We start from the raw sequence: 17119 nt of genomic DNA on the forward strand, positions 1-17119 counted from the left end.
TATGGAGGAAGTTTTGGACTTGGAGAAGGCAGGTGTGTGTGTGTGAGAGAGACAGAGAGAAAGAAATGCTTGGGGGTCTTAGAGACACTCAAAAAAAAATTTTTTTTTTTTGAGACTGAGTTTCACTCTTGTTGCCCAGGCTGGAGTGCAATGGCACGATCTCGGCTCACTGCAACCTCCTTCTCCTGGGTTAAATCGATTCTTCCGCCTCAGCCTCCCGAGTAGCTGGGATTACAGGCACCTGCCACCATGCCTGGCTAATTTTTGTATTTTTAGTAGGGATAGAGTTTCACCATGTTGGTCAGGCTGGTCTTGAACTCCTGACCTCAAGTGTTCCACCCGCCTTGGCCTCCCAAAGTGTTGGGATTACAGGCATGAGCCACCGCACCCATCTGAGACACTCAAATTTAATTGCAAGATAGGTTAATGGCAGCAATTTAGTCAAGAGTAATGGCTTGAATTGAAACAGAGTAGAACAAGGCTTGAATTCAAGAGATTTAAGTAGTAATGTCTACAGGAGTTGACAGTGATCTAGATAGATATTATGAGGTAAAAGAGATTGCCTTGGTCAGCCATTAGTTGATAAAGGGAACCAAGAGGAGAGAAACAAGTTTGTAGCAAGGTGAGATGACAAATTGAAGGAACCTTGAGATATTTGTCGTCAGCCACGTGGGAATCCTTTATAGTTGGATATTATTGGTCTGGTATTCAGGAAAAGAGAACTGGGCTGAGGATAGAGTTTTGGGAATCAGAATGTATAATTTTTGGTTGGAGCTGTGAATGTGGATGAGCTCATGCAGGGTATTTATAGAAAAGAGCAGATCAGGCATCTCTGGGAATAGTCATTTAAGGGGCAGCTGAGAAAGCTGTCAGGTGAGAATAGTGTCACAAGAGCCAAGAAAGGGAGTGAGTTTCAAGAAATGAGTAGTAGCCAGGATCACATGTACCAGAAACATCAAATGAGGCAAGAAATAATTAGATTGGATAAGTAATGGTCCTTTAACAATCTTACCTTGAAGTTTGAGAAGTGGAGGGTGGAAATCAAATTGCCATGAAGTGAAGGTGTTGAAGGATGAGGAGCAGACAATGGAAATGTGTCTGCTTCTCCTTTAAGACCAAGCATCTTTGAAATAGTAGCTCAGCAAGCTCTAGGGTTCAGGAAATTCTTTTGGTTTTGTTTACAGAATGGGATTAAGCATTCCTTTTAGGAGCTGGCAAAGGAGTCCGTGGCAAGGTGTATTTAAAATATTAGAGTAGAGAGGGATAATTATTGAGAAAGAGATGGGTGAGAATGCAATATGGAGCACAGATGGAGGAGTTAACCTTCAGTAGGAGGAATATTGTCCTCATAGACCGAAGGAAAGGATATGAATAGTTTGTAGGTTAAAGAAGGAGACTGGGGGAATTCCTTAGCTGATGGACTCTGTTTCCTCCATTCATTCATTGCTTTAACAAACATTCATTGATTACCTGTTATGTGTCAGGCGGTGTTCTAAGTATATGAGATCTGTGAACAAAGAGCCTTGCCTTCATGGAGCTTACATTCCAGTGAATGATAAAAGGCAGGGCCATCTGCTAAGTGTAGGGATATAAAGGTTGGTCAGAGCCTTGGGAATAGAGGGAAGAATGGGAGACAGTGCTGATGAGCTTAAAGGTCCCAGCTGAGATTAGAAGCCACACATTCTGGTGTTCTTGAAGCCGTCTAAATCTAGTTATTATTGTACCTGAAGAGCACAGTAGAGTTAGAAGGGTTTTCATTTTCAAGCCAGGTGCGGTGGCTCAGGCCTGTAATCCCAGCACTTTGGGAGGCTGAGACAGGCGATCACCTGAGGTCAGGAGTTCAAGACCAGCCTGGCCAACATGGCGAAACTCCGTCTCTACTAATAATACAAAAATTAGCCAGGTGTGGTGGTGCATGCCTGTAGTTCCAGCTACTTGGGAGACTGAGGCACGAGAATTGCTTGAACCTGGAAGGCGGAGGTTACATTGAGCCAGGATCGTGCCACTGCATTCCAGCCTGGGCAACAGAGTGAGACTCTATCTTTAAAAAAAAAAAAAGTTTTCGTTTTCTTCATTCTGCTGAAAATGAAGCAAGAAGTGGGTATATCCCATTTTTGTAGTGTTCTATTCTGTTATTTTAATATACGTATCACTTTTTCCCCCCTTAGCGGCCCTTTTCCTTCTATAAAGAACATTTCTTATCTTGGAAGACCAACCTAATAAGTATTAAGTTTGTCAAAATATCACCAATTTTTTAAACATTTGATGTCTTTTCTGTGGAAAACATCCTGAAACCAAGTCCTATGGAAAGTCTTAGAGGTCTTTTGAGGGCTGCGACTGCGTTTAATATTTATATTCCCATTTCCTGCTACTGCTCAGTACACATACCACATGCGAAGCACTTGCGCTCGTGTGAACCAAAGTGTATAGGGATTCTTTAATACGGTGGGTTTTTTTTTTTTTTTCCTTCTTTCATAGTTAGGAAAGTCACAGAAGTTAATTGACTGGTATAAGCACTTAAACATTGTTCTGATTCTTACTGAGAATTTAGTATATTATTATTTTGGAAACAGTTTCAGAAGTTATCCTATCTTCCTTATTCTTGATAAATATTTTCAGTCTTTCTAGACAGGGTACACTTTTCAGTCAAAGTAGTTTCACCCGAAGTAACTGTACCCCTGTACTAATTCTATTACAGCCTCAATGTGGATTTTTTTTTATATGGGCACTTTCATGATGATGGAATGCATTTAACTAAATTAAGCAATATTTGTTAAATGACAGAAGTAGTTAAAAGAGGCCTCAACATGAAATAAATTTTACTTTATCCAAGATATAACTTCGTTATCAAGCTCTATATTGTTGGACTGGATCCTTTAGAGGACTTTTTTAACCTTGGGAAAGGGATTTAGGCCACAAAAGCTGTAACTATGGTAAAGTGTAGCATGATACAGTACAGGCAGAACAACTTAGCAATGAAGTGAGGTCTCTAGAGCCAGGTAGTGGCTACATTTAAATTAGTGATCCTCTTATTAGCTCCATAATCTTGGGCAAGTTACTTATGTTTTGTGTGTCTCAGTTTCCTCATCTGTAAAATGGGGATACAATTGTGAAGATGAAAGGATTAAAATAAACAAGTTTGCTTAATAAACAAGTTTGTTAAAAGTGTTTGTTTCACATAGTAGCTTCTCAATAACTCATAGCTATTGTTACTATGGGTTTTTGGTTTTTTGCTACATTTTACTTTATTTCATACATAAGGAAAACAACCAGTTGACTAAGCAGTTCCAGAACTGCTGTGATAGTGTTCAGTAGTTAGGAAGAAAATGAGATCGGAAGGAAAACCTTTCATTTCTTCCCCAACCGTATATTGCCAGTATCACAGTAACTCATAACAACACATGTGACACAGGCTGATTTTCAACATAAAGAGAGCCCAAGCAAGAGGGATGAGTATTCAGTTACATTTCTAGTACTCAACTAAATTGTATTTTTTAACTCCTTTTTTTGTTGTTGTTTTTTGTTTTTTTTGAGACAAGGTCTCGCTCTGTCATCCAGGCTGGAGTGTAGTGGCACAGTCTCGGCTTACTGCACCCTCAACCTCCGGGGCTTTAGTGACCTTCTGCCTCCTACCTCCCCTCTTGCCTCACCACCAAGTAGCTGGGACTACAGGCACACCCCACTGTGCCCGGCTATTTTTTGTAGAGATGGGGTTTTGTCATGTTGCTCAGGCTGGTCTTGAATTCCTGAACTCAAGTGATCCATCCACCTCAGCCTCCCAGTGTTCTGGAATTACAGGCATGAGCTGCTGGCACCTGACCTGTAATTCTTTAACTTCTAAATAAAGAGCATGAAAAGCTTTTTTTTTTTTTTTTTTTTTTTTTTTTTTTTGCTTTGGTACTACTGAAGGCCAAAAATAATTTTATGGAATATATCTGTTCCCTTCCAATCAAAATCCACTTAATTTTTTTTCCTTTTTTTCCCTTGTATTATATTTCCAAGAAACTTATCTATTTATCTATTTATTTACTTAGCTGTTTTAGAGACAGAGTCTTGCTCTGTCACCCAGCCTGCAGCCTCAACTCCTGGGCTCAAGGGATTCTTCTGCCTCAGCCTTCCAAGTAGCTGGTTCTACAGGCTTGTGTCACCATGCCTGGCTAATTTTTTTATGGTTTTTTTTTTTTTTTTTTGGTAGAGATGGGGTCTTGCTATACTGGCCAGGCTGGAATCGAACTCCTGGCCTCAAGCGATCCCTCCACCTTGGCTTTCCAAAGTGCTGGGATTACAGACATGAGCCACTATGCTCAACAAGCTTGTCTATTTAATGTTCTGACTTCATTGATTCTTTTGAAATATTATGTTGATTTTAGGGTCTGTGATGGAGCCATGAAAATATTACTTCTTAGTAAGCAATTTGAGTTTTAAATATTATTTATGATGAGTAATCATTAATTCTACTGTTATAAATTTTATAAGATACACTTAAGTAATATTGTTTTTATGAAAACTCTTCTGTATAAGCCATCTTATTGGTTAAAGTACAGAAAAGTATTTAAATATCTGATTTGGTCTTATTTATTAAACCTGTTTACCAGTTATGGGAAACTTTAAGGTCAGGTATTGTCAATTTATTCAGACTGGGGTTTAAGATATGAACAGTTAATTAAAAAAATAAATAAAACAAGCTCATATTACCTAAAAATATGTTTCTAAATTCTTGTGGTAGCATTAGTTTAGACTAAGTATCATGAGGGCATGGATTGCCTTGTCTATAAATTCATTTAACAAATGTCTACTGAGTAATTACTGTGTGCCTGGCACTCTTCTAAATGTTGGAAGTATGACAGCAGTGGACTTAATAGAAAATCCCTGCCCTCGTAAGATAGCATTTTCTTGTAGGTTATATTTGCAGTGATTGACATCACCTTGACCTTTAGCTGCCTCAGGCTGAGTACACGGATGCAACCTAGACCTCTTACCTAGCCAGTTTCTGCTAGAGGTTACAAGTCAAGTTGTGCCAGGGAACTTCATATGTCCCCTCTATGAGTCAGTCTTTATAGATCTTGGGAATCTCTGGAGGATTCTAAGCATCAGAGTGAAATTTCGGTTCACCTAAAAAATGTAGCACCTATGCAATAAGTGTACTAATTTGACACCAGAGGGACTGTTTTTCTCTTTTAGTAATTTTGAATGTTGTAGTCTAAGTTGAATAGAAGAGAAAATTACTATAATCGTATATTAACATTTTAAAGTAGATTTTTCATGTAGATGAAGGAAAGAACCTTAGAGATTCTGCCCTTTAAATTTTTTTAATGTTTTATTTTTGTTTTCAAGTACAGAATGGCCTCTTGTAAATTGGTGCCTGTGTTATTGATTTATTTTTATTTTTATTTATTTATTTTTGAGATGGAGTCTTGCTCTGTTGCCCAGGCTGGAGTACAGTGGCGCAATCTCGGCTCACTGCAACCTCCGCCTCCTGGTTTCAAGCAATTCTCCTGCCTCAGCCTCCCAAGTAACTGAGATTGCAGGTGTGATGCCTGTGTTATTTTTAAATGAGGCAACTGAGGACTTTGCCCAAAGTCTCAATGCTAGCTGATGGTAGAGCCTAGCCTTCTGTTGCTTGCCCGTGTATTCTTCTTTCCTTTAGAAATAGAAATGTCCATCACTTAGTACAGTAATCCATTGGTACAGTGTCATACTAAAAATTGGCTGTTTTATGAGTTTGTTTCTTGAACGTATTTTGAAATCTCTCTCTCCTGAATCCTCATAGTGCTTTATATTACCTCCCCATGGTATTTATTACTTTTCACTCATATTGTAATTATCTTCTATTAACAAGATTTTTTTTAGATGAACTGTCTTTGAGAATAGAGTCTGTGTATGTTTCTTCTTTGTGTATTCCCCACAGCTCTTAACAGAATGCCTGGCATTCACTAGGTACTCAAATTATTAAACATGTACTCATAGAGATTATATTTTGGGTTTGGTAACAATGTGAAGCCACAGGAATCTATTTAGTCTACAACATTTTAAGAGGCTGTTTGGCTTACCATCAGATCTAGGTTTGAATTCTGGCTCCATCCTCATCTTGGCTGTGTGATCTTGAATAGGTCACTTAACATCATTTTCCTCATCTGTGAAATGAGAATATGTGCCCCATCTAGCTTTAAGATTTAGGTAAAATGTATACAAAGGGTCTAGTGCCTGATGTACTAATAGCTACTCAATGAATGGTAACTATTATTGTTAGAAATTTATTTTCTATTTATTATAAATGCATTTTAAAGTAACATTAAATAGCTCTATTACCTATGTGAAGGATGTACAGTAAGAAAAAGGTCCATGGTGAAAAGCTGACAGCATTTTGGTATGCTCAGCAGATTGCCCAGTCTGGGCTTTTTAGCTTACCAATTGCTTATTTAAGATGTTTGATTTGGGGCTCTTAAGAACTGGTTTACCATACTAAAACTCAAAGAGACTGATGTATAAACTAGAATGGCAGTTTATTAATAAGTCATTAAAAATGTATTCTCACATAGGAAAATAAATGCCACAGTGGAATCCAGATTGTAATCAGAAGCTTGCTTGAGGAAAAGGATAGTGGATTGGGTATCTGGTACTACATTAATCTCCTGCATCAATCGTGACCTACCGTTTGGCTACGTCAGGACCCCTTCTCTTCTAGAGAGTGCTAAAGGCACTGCCTAATCACCTCTCATAAATCCCCTGTTCTAACTTACATAGTTGTCTGCTTTCAGGTTGCATGTTCTTAAAAGCAGACAGCAAAACACTGGAGGAGGTTTTATACTTAGTCATTAGCCTGTCATTCCTGCTGGAGTTTTACAGCCTCACCTTAGTTGGATTTTGGGAGCTTAAACAGACTTCTAAAAATGTTTTAAATTTAAACTTTGTATTAAGTGTACAGAAAGTTTTAAGTATACAAAAACCTAAGGAGGATTATATAATTAACCCCTATACATTCATCACCTGGCTTCAACAATTATTAACATGTGGCTCATATTGTTTTGTCTGTACTGCCTGCACCTCTCTAGATTATTTTAAAGTAAATTCCAGGTATCATATAATTTTACCTGTAAATATATGACTGTGTATTACTAAGAAATAAGGACTCTTAAAAACACATCTTCAGTACCATTATCATATCAGAAAAATCACTTAATAATTCCTTAATAAGTGATCACAGTTCCCCAGTTGCCTCATCAATGTCTTTTTTACTATTGGATTATTCAAATCAGCTTTCAAAGATGGTCCACACATTATATTTGGTTGTTATGTTTGTGGATCTCTTTCAGTCTATAACAGCCTCCTTCCCCTCCTTTTCTTGCTGTTTATTTACCCAATTTGTCCTGTAGAATTTTTCACAATCTTTATTTGGCAGACTCATGGTATCCTTTAAAATGTTCCTCTGTTCTGTTTGTGGTGAACTTGTTGCTAGATCTGGGCATGCTGAGATTCACGTTTTAATTTTTTTCCTCCCAAGCTATGTCATGGGTGGTGTGGTATGCTTCTTGCCTGTTGTGTTACACAGGGAGGCACATAGCAATGTCTGTCTTGCCATTTCTCTTTTTGTATGTTCAAGTTGATCATGGAGTTCAGTGTTATTAGCTTGATCCAGCCATTATGAAACGTATTCTTTCCTTCTTTCTTTCTTTTTTTGAGATGGAGTTTCACTCTGTCACCAGGCAGGGGTGCAGTGGTGCTGTCTCGCCTCACTGCAACCTCTGCCTCCCGGGTTCAAGCGATTCTCCTGCCTCAGCCTCCTGAGTAGCTGGGACTACAGGTGTGCGCCACCACACTTGGCTAATTTTTGTATTTTTAGTAGAGACGGGGTTTCATCATGTTGACCAGGATGGTTTTGATCTCTTGACCTTGTGATCCTCCCACCTCAGCCTCCCAAAGTGCTGGCATTACAGGCATGAGCCACTGTGCCCGGCCAAAATGTATTCTTTCAATGAACGATTACATTTTGGGTCTTCTAATTTTATTCTCAAAGGGTACTTTGCTGTCAAATGTTATTGCCTTCTAATACGTTCTCTGTATGCAGCGAGAATGATCTTTTAAATATAAAATGGATTACATACTACCTACCTTGCTTAAAACTCAATAGTGTTCCATTGCTTGTAAACTGACATCTAAACTTCCTACCATAGTCTATAGGAATCTGCATAACCTGGGGTTTATCTGGCTTTCTAAACCTCATTTTATGCCATTCTGTCCTTTGAGAGGCAATGTGGCATTATTGTTAATAGCTTGGGCTCTTGTACTAGACTGGGGTTGGGGTGTAATCTTGGGTAGGTCACTAAACTGCTCTGTCCCTCCATTTTTTCATATCAAAAATTGATGTTCTAATAGTATTTACCAATAGGATTGTGATGATTAACATATCAATAGCAATATTGTGATGATTAAATAATGAATATCAATCACCTACAACAATGCCTGTATAACATAACAAATACCTAATGTTAGCTGTTGTGGTTGCTGCTGGCGTTGATGCTTTGTTTTTTATGTCTGTGTTCAGCTACACTGTACTTTGCAGTTTCTGGACCTGAAAAGCTCTTGCCAGCCTCAAGATCTTTGCACATTGTTCTCATTGTCTCTTGCAACATGACAAACCATCCCAAAATTTAGTGGCTTAAAAAAACAATCATTTAGCTTACAAATTTGCAATTTTGGCAGAGTTTGTGAGAGAGATCTCATCTCTGTTCCATATGGCATTGGCTGGGGTGGCTTAACTGAGGGCTGTGGGGTTTACTTTTAAACGGGTCACTCATGTGGTTGGCAAGATAGTCTTTACTCTTGGTCAGGAAGTCAGCTAGGGTGGACGTCTTGATTCCTCTTGATTCCTCTCCACAGGCTGCTTGTCCTTAGAGCATGGTGGCTAGGTTCTAAGAGTGAGTATCCTAAGAGAAGCAGGCAGAAGCTGAATGGCCTAATACAATGTAGACTCAAGAAGTACACAGTGTTACTTTTGCCTCATTATTTTGGTTCAGGCAGTCACAAAGACCCACTCAGGCTTAAGGGGAGAGAGCACATGGACTCTACCTCTTGATAGGGAAATAACAAAGTTTTCTAAAAGAGGGACAGGAGATACTGTTGCAGCCATCTTTGGGGAATGTACTTTGCCATGCACATGCTGTTGCCTGAACCTGAAACACTATCATCTGTCAGATTCCCACTCTTTAGCAAACTAACCAACTTCAATTAGGTCCCTCTTTTTCCATTGCCTTTGTTTGCTCTCTTTCTCATAGCTCTTCATTTTCCTTGGTAACACTTACCACAGTTTGTAATTTTTTAAAGTCCATGGGTGTTATGACCTGTCATGTACTAAGTACCTAGCATTGGACCTGATGAAATGTTAAAATGTGTTGTTACTTACAAATCTAAATATCATGTATTACATTTGCACTAAGGAAAGCGTGTTCCAAACTTTGTGGAAAAAAATGGAACAAATACACAGAAACACCAGGAGTCAGTCCTTTAACTCCTTAAAGTTCATGCCTTACTCTTTAGCTTAGGGTGAGGATGCGATGAAGAAAAACATATGTAAAAATGTTGGGGTGGGAGGAGAACTCAGTTGGAATAGCTGAATTTCTACTTACCCTCCCCATACTTTAAAAACCCAAACCCACAAATCTGTTTTCTATTCCTCTATCACCCTGTTCGTGGCAAGAAGCTTCTAGCTGGTCCTCAAAATATTTTTGTTGAGAAGAAAGCATGATAACTAAGAAATGTTTAGTACTCTCAGGGAATAGCCAAATATATTTACTTTACTCAGGGAAAGCAAAACACACCTTCACTCAGTACTAGTGTTTTTGTTTTGTTTTGTTTTGTTTTGTTTTGTTTTACTTTTGACACAGTTCTAACAAGATTGGTTATCAGGTTTCTCAGCCCCCAGCAGACTGGGCAGGGAAAAGAGAATAGACTTTCGGAAGTGAGGTATAGATAATAGCAAAGAGAACAGCTGTTGTTGGCCTCAGGAAATACTTTTTCAAAACCTTGAGCAATGATGACATTGTAGCCTGGGAATTGTAGTAATGTAGGGTAGAAGGTCCCATACATTTTAAAAGAATTTCATTCACTTAACAGATATTGTGTGCAGTCTTGCTGATTGTTGGAGACACAAGGTGAACAAAATGCACATGGCCCCTGCCTTCATGGAGATTTCATTCTGGGGATGGGGCAGACCTTATGATTAATATTTGCGAGGTATATCTTCTTTCATCCTCTTTTAACCTATAGGTGTCTTTATATTTAAAATGATTTTTAAGGTGGTCTTCAAAATGGTTTTCTTATAAGCATCATATAGGTTGTTGCTTTATATACAATCTGACAATTTCTGCCTTTTATTTTTTATTTTTTTAATTTATTTTCTAAGAGACAGGGTCTTGCAGTGTTGCCTAGGCTGGACTTCAAATTCCTGAGCTCACCTCAGCCTCCCAGGTAGCTGGGACTACAGGCAAATGCCATGGCACCTAGCTAATCTCTGCCTTTTAATTGTGGGTGTTTAGATCATGTACATTTAATATTATTGATATGATTGGGTTTAAGTCTACCATCTTATGTATGTTCTGTTTGTTCCATCTGTTCTTTATTCCTCTCCTTCTTTTCTCTTTTGCATTACTTTAGATTGAGTGTTTTTTTATGATTTATTTCATCTCTTTTGTTAGCTTACTAACTATACCTTTTCTTTTTAAATGATTCTTTAGGGTTTATAGTATACATCTTTAACTTATCACAGTCTACCTTTAGGTGATCCATTTTACTACTTCATATATAATAAGAACCTTACAATAATACAGTTTTATCTCCCTGCCTTTGTTATTGTTATATATTTAATTCTAATGTTATAAACCCCACTTTTTTTTTTTTTTGAGATGGAGTCTTGCTCTGTTGCCCAGGCTGGAGTGCAGTGGCGTGATCTTGTCTCATTGCAACCTCTGCCTCCCAGGTTCAAGCAACTCTCCTGCTTCAGCCTCCCGAAATTACATGCACCCACCACCACACCCGGCTAATTTTGTATTTTTAGTAGAGACGGGGTTTTGCCATGTTGGCCACTCTGGTCTTGAACTCCTGACCTCAGGTGATCCACCCACCTCGGCCTCCCAAAGTGCTGGGATTACCGGCGTGAGCCACCGCACCCGGCCACTTTTTTTTTTTTTTTTTTTTTTTTTTACTTAAACGGTCAATTATCTTTTAAAGAGACTTTTGCAATTAAAATATATATGTATTTACCCACATATTTACCACTTTTGGTGCTCTTCATTCCTTTGAGTAGATCCAGATATCTATATGGAATCATTTTCTTCTTCCTAAAACTTTTCTTTAACATTTTCTTATAGTCAGGTCCACTAATGATGGATTCTTTCAGCTTTTGTATGTCTGAGAAAATCTTTATTCCACTCTCCTGTTTTTAAGAGTTTTTTTTTTTTTTTAAGGTAAAATTCACATAACATAAACCATTAACCATTCAAAAGTGCAATTCAGTGCATTTAGTACATTCACAGTGTTATGTAACCATCACCTCTATGTAGCTCTAAGACATTTTCATTACCCTAAATTCACTTGGGTAAATTCTGAAAGATGAAAGATGTTTTTTGCTGGGTAGAAAATCGTTAGGTTGACAAGTTTTTTTTCTTTCTATACTTTATAGATATTCTGTCTTCTTCTGGTTTGCATTGTTTCCAATGAGAAGTCAACTGCCATTCTTATTTTCAATTGTATGTAATATGCTCCATAACCCAAGACTGTGCTTAAGGTTTTATCATTGGCTTTAAGTAATTTAATTATGATGTCCCTTTGCCCTTGGCATAGTTTTCTTAATTTTTTTTTGCGCTTGTGGTTTGTTGAGCTTCTCAGATCTATGGCTTTATAGTAGTATCAGATTTGGACATTTTTTCAAGCAAAATTCTTAAAATAATTTATTTTGGAAACAGCTCTTGACCTGTTGTCGAGGCTGGAGTGCAGTGGCATGATCACGGCTCACTGCAGCCTCAACCTCCTGGGCTCAAGCAGTTCTTCCACCTCGGCCTCTTGAGTAGCTGGGACCACAGGTGTGAGCCACCATGTCCAGCTATTTTTTTTTTTTTTAATTTTTTTTAGAGACAGGGTCTTGCCATGTTGCCCAGACTGGTCTTGAACTCCTGGCCTCAAGATTCTCCCACCTGAGCTTCCAAAAGTTCTGGAATTACAGGTATGAGCTACCACCTGGCCCAATTATTTTTAATCCTTCCCACTTTTGAGGACTTCAGTTGCATGCATATTAGGCTGCTTGAAGTTATCCCACAGTAATCATCAATCACATTAGTACTATATTTTTTTTCAGGGTTTTTTTCTGTGCTTCATTTTGGATAGTTTTGATTTCTATCTTATCAAATTAACTGGTTTCCTTTTTTTTTTTTCTGTAATGCCTTATCTGCTTTTTATTTCATCCAGACATTTTCATCTCTAGAAAATTGATTTGGGGCTTTTTAATACATTCAAGTGTAACTGCTTATGTCTTCGTCTACCTTATTGAACATGTAGACTGTAGTTTTAATAACTATCTTAATGTTCTTGTCTACCCGTTCTATCATCTATGTCATTTCTGGGTGTGTTTCTGTTGATTGAATTTCCTGCTCATTATGGGTTATGTTTTACTTATCCACTGAATGTTAGATATTTAGGATTTTATCTTATTGGGTGCTATTTTTGTATTCTATTATTTTTTATTTTTTTGAGACAGGGTGTCACTCTTGTTGCCCAGGCTGGAGTGCAGTGGTGTACCATGGCTCACTGCAGCCTCAACTTCCTGGACTCAAGTGGTCCTCCCACCTCAGCCTCCCAAGTAGCTGGGACTACATGTACACACCACCATGCCCAGCTAATTTTTTGTATTTTTAGGAGAGATGGGGTTTCACCGTGTTGCCCAGGCTTGTCTTGAATTCCTGGGCTCAAGTGATCTGCCTGCCTTGGCCTCCCAAAATGCTGGTATTACAGGTGTGAGCCACCATGTCCAGACTTGTATTCTTTTAAATATTCTTGAGCTTTGTTCTGAGACTCAGTGAAGTTGATTGGAAACAGTATGATCTTTTCAAAGCTTACTTTTAAGCTGTGTTGTGTGGGACCAGAGCAGCCTTTTACTGTACAGCTAATTTTAGCTCATTACTGAGGAGATGCCTTTATGGAAACTTTACCCAATGTCCCATGTGCTCTCCCTTCTGGCTGAATGAACATGAACTATTCCTGGTTTTATGTGAGTCCTGGGGATTGTTCTACTTGCTCTTCCTAGTGGCTCTTCTCTGGACTTAGACTGTCTTGACAAAGGTATGTACTGATCACTACTTAGCTGAAAACATGAGAGGAATCCTCTATAGATTTCAAGTGCTTTTTCTGTGCAGCTCACCTGTGTTCAGCTCCCTCCTCTTTAATACTCTGTCCTGCAAATTCTAGCTGCCTTACCTCTCCAAATTTTCAACTTTGTCTTAAACTCAGGGCTCTGTTATGGCTCCCTTCCCTGTGCTGTGGTCTGGAGCTCTCTCCAGTAAGCGAGAATATGTGTAGAGCAAGGTTGTTTCCTGCCTCTCAGAGATCACGGTGCCATGCTATTTATTGTGCAGTGTCTGAAAACTTGTTTCGTATATTTTGTCTAGTGTTTTAGTTATTTAAGGTGGAAGGATAGATCTGGTACTCCATAAATGTCTGGGGGTAGACTCTTAAAATATCACAGTTAAAAATAAAGTTGTAATTGTGACACGTGTCATGAGGAGAGAGAACTGGTGCTATGAGAGTGTTTATTTGGAGACTCTGAAAGTGCTGCCCAGTAATCATCCCATACCTAAGTGATGAAAGAAAAAGCAATTAAGAAGATGGAAAGTATGAAATGTAAATGTGTTTTAGATAGATCTGTATCATAAATGATTAGTAATCACTTACATAGACTATTGCTTTATATGGGGCAAATAAAGCATTGTGATGGTTGAAGAGTATCTTTTTGTACTCCTGTTTCTTTGCATCATTCTTTCATGACACATCACACATTGTAAGTTGATTATTTAGTAGTCTGCCTCCCCTCCCCACTAGACCATTAATTTGACAAGGCTAGGAACTATCTGCTTTACTTGCCATTGTGTCTAACACAAGATACAAGAGTAGACAGTCAATAAATATTGAAGGAGTGAATAAGATAATGAGACCATGTTTCATACTTGTGGCTTTTCAGTTATGAAAAGTTTGTTTGCATGAGCAAAGTTAAAATTCTCAGTTTTTAGAAGGGCCTGGCCTAATCAAAGAAATAAAATATTTTCTAATATTTACATAAAGGTATAATAACTTACATGGGCATATGGCTGTCTTGGAGTGAGAAAATAGAATGTATTTTGCCAGCATGACACTAACAAAGATTTATAATTTATGAGATTTTGAGTTGGTCATTGAGTTATTCAGAAGCAAAGAAGAAATTTAAGTTTAGTTTCTATAAGTAGTGAAAAGTTATGGGCTTTGGAGTTAGTCTTGGATTTTAATCCCAGAAATACCAATACTAGCTGTGACCTTTGACCAGTTATTTAAACTGCCCCCTCCTCCAACAAGTCATGTTATTATTTTTTAAATCTACTTTTATATCTTAGAGTTGTTTGAAATGTAAATGAGACTATATATATAAGGTGTTTACATGTAATAGGAATTCAACAAAATGTTTTTCTCCACCTTTTCCCCTACTTTTCAGGTGTGTTATTTTTGTAACAGTGCTGCTGCTTCTTCTGTTGTTGTTTTATTCTTTTTTAATTTTTCCTTTTGTTTCTGATTCTCTTGTTGAATTTCTTTTTTTTATTCTTTTTACTTCTGAAACAGTGTTATTTCTAAATGACATGTTGGTTTGCTGTTTAGTGAAATGAGAAAAATAGACTTACTACTCAACTACGCTTGTTACTTTTGAACAATTGCTATAACTTGTCCCATGACAGTAATTTGTTATTCTTGAGCTTTAATTTTCATCAAGTTACAGTGCAGTCGAAGATACCCAGTTGGCAAACATATTGCCTAAAATTGCTTTAATAAATATAAAGTTCCTTTTATTAAGATTTTATGCTGGTTTTCGGTAATTCTATCACTATTAAACATTCTTAATGAAAAAACACATATAATAGAATTTAGAATAATTTTAGGTGGTAGAGAGTTGATAGATTTTAACTGGATGATGGTTTTTATCACTATTACTGTATTAGTTTTCTATATCTACTATAAGAAATTACACTAACTTGGTGGCTTAAAACAACACACGTTCATTCTCATATGGTTCTAGAGGTCAGAAGTACGAAAGCAGTTTAACTGGGCTGAAATCAAAGTGTGAGAAGCCCACACTCCTTCAGGAGGCTGTAGGGGACAATGGTTCCCTTGACTTTTCTAGCTTCTAGAACTGCATTCCTGGTTCATGGCCTCTCCCTTCATCTTTAGAGCCAGCACATGGAATCTTCAAATCTGTATCTCCCTTCATCATATCACCTTCTGTAGCTAAATGTCCCTCTGCATCCCTCTTGTGAGGATAGTTATGATTACATTTGGGGCCCACTCGGCTAATCCAGGGTAATCCCCCCATCTCAAGATCCTTAACTTAATCACATCTGCAAAATCCCTTTTGCCAAATAAGGCAACATTCACAGGTTCTAGGTCTAGGTTTCTTTGGGGGCCATTATTCAGCCTTCTACATTCATTTGAAGGACCTATCAACAAATTCAATTTTTCAAATGTTAGTGTTTTTTATGCAGTCCTACATTTAAAAGTCTGTCAGTTTATTGAAGTCTTCTGTTGATTTTCCCTCTTCTGTTTACGGTTTCACCCAGTGAAGTTTGTTTTTCCTCCTGTGCCTGTGTCACAAATATTTAGTTGTGATGATTCAGAAGAAAAACCTACCTTAAAACTTGCGTCATTTTCAAAGAACTAATAATAAGTACTTTCTAAAATAGGCCATATTAAAATTTATTTTTATGGAATCCAGCTTTTCTTTTTTTGACGGAGTCTCGCTTTGTCACCCAGGCTGGAGTGCAGTGGCACAATCTCAGCTCACTGCAACCTCCACCTCCTGGGTTCAAGTGATTCTCCAGCCTCAGCCTCCTAAGTAGCTGGGATTACAGGCACCCACCATCATACCCGGCTAATTTTTGTATTTTTAGTAGAGATACGGTTTCACCATGTTGGTCAGGCTGGTCTCGAACTCCTGACCTCAGGTGATCCACCCGCCTCAGCCTCCCAAAGTGCTGGGATTACAGGCATGAGCCATTGCGCCTGGCCTATGGTTGATTTTTGAGAGATTGGAATTATTTTGAATGACATCTTAAGGCAACTTAAGGTCATTGCACAAAGTGTGAGTTTAAAATGATCCAGGTTGTTTGACAAACACTTTAGTATTTTATTTATTTATTTTTTTGTATTTTAGTAGAGACGAAGTTTCACCATGTTGCCCAGGCTGGTCTCGAACTCCTGAGCTCAGGCAATCCGCCCGCCTCGGCCTCCCAAAGTGCTAGGATTACAGGCGTGAGCCACTGCGCCCAGCCTAGTATTTTATATTTCTAACTAAATTCTAAAGCTTGCTTTTGAACCATCCAGCAAAATTTTCATTGGCCAATTTAAGTTTTGGCATGTTACAGGCCCCTTTATCCTTCTATAATCTGAACACCATGCATAAAGGTATTATTTCTTATCAAGAGTTTCTGAAATGGAGTATACTAAGTGTTTCAATGCATGTAAGATGTGTTGGAGTTCTACAGCAAAGGCATATTGAAATCAGTACAGAACAGTAATAGAAAGAACTCTGATTTTGGAACCAGAAGATGTGGTTTCTAATCCTGACTCTTTAAATGCCTCATTGTAAGTATGAAAATGGTCTTGTTAAAATGCCATTTCTGCTTCCCAAGACTAATTATGAATACAATTGATAGTCCGTGCAAAACTGAAAATAATAACTTATTGTACCAATGCAGACATTTTTAGCATTGTGTTATTCAGTCTGTGGCATACCTTTAGGTATGCCTTCATCATCTTCTATTGACATTTCTTACCAAGGAAGGAGAAAATAAAACCAGGATAATGATTGATTAAAAAAAAAAAAAATCTTGTGAAGCAT

General features: G+C 38.0%; 1 protein-coding gene across 6 annotated transcripts in view; it reads left to right on the forward strand.

Annotated features, from left to right (window-relative positions):
- The window catches only part of HOMER1 (homer scaffold protein 1), a 142500-nt gene that overhangs the window by 20352 nt on the left and 105029 nt on the right, over window positions 1-17119 (forward strand). The window contains exon 1 of one of the 6 annotated variants that reach the window (XM_024356591.3): window positions 11202-13326. The exons of the other annotated variants lie outside the window; for them this stretch is intronic. The gene's annotated coding sequence lies outside the window, so the exon portion shown is untranslated. Of the gene's footprint in view, window positions 1-11201; window positions 13327-17119 lie in introns of those variants that run through there. 6 annotated transcript variants of the gene reach the window in all.

Source organism: Pan troglodytes, chromosome 4 (genome assembly GCF_028858775.2).
Source record: "Pan troglodytes isolate AG18354 chromosome 4, NHGRI_mPanTro3-v2.0_pri, whole genome shotgun sequence".
NCBI classification, from domain to species: Eukaryota; Metazoa; Chordata; class Mammalia; order Primates; family Hominidae; genus Pan; species Pan troglodytes.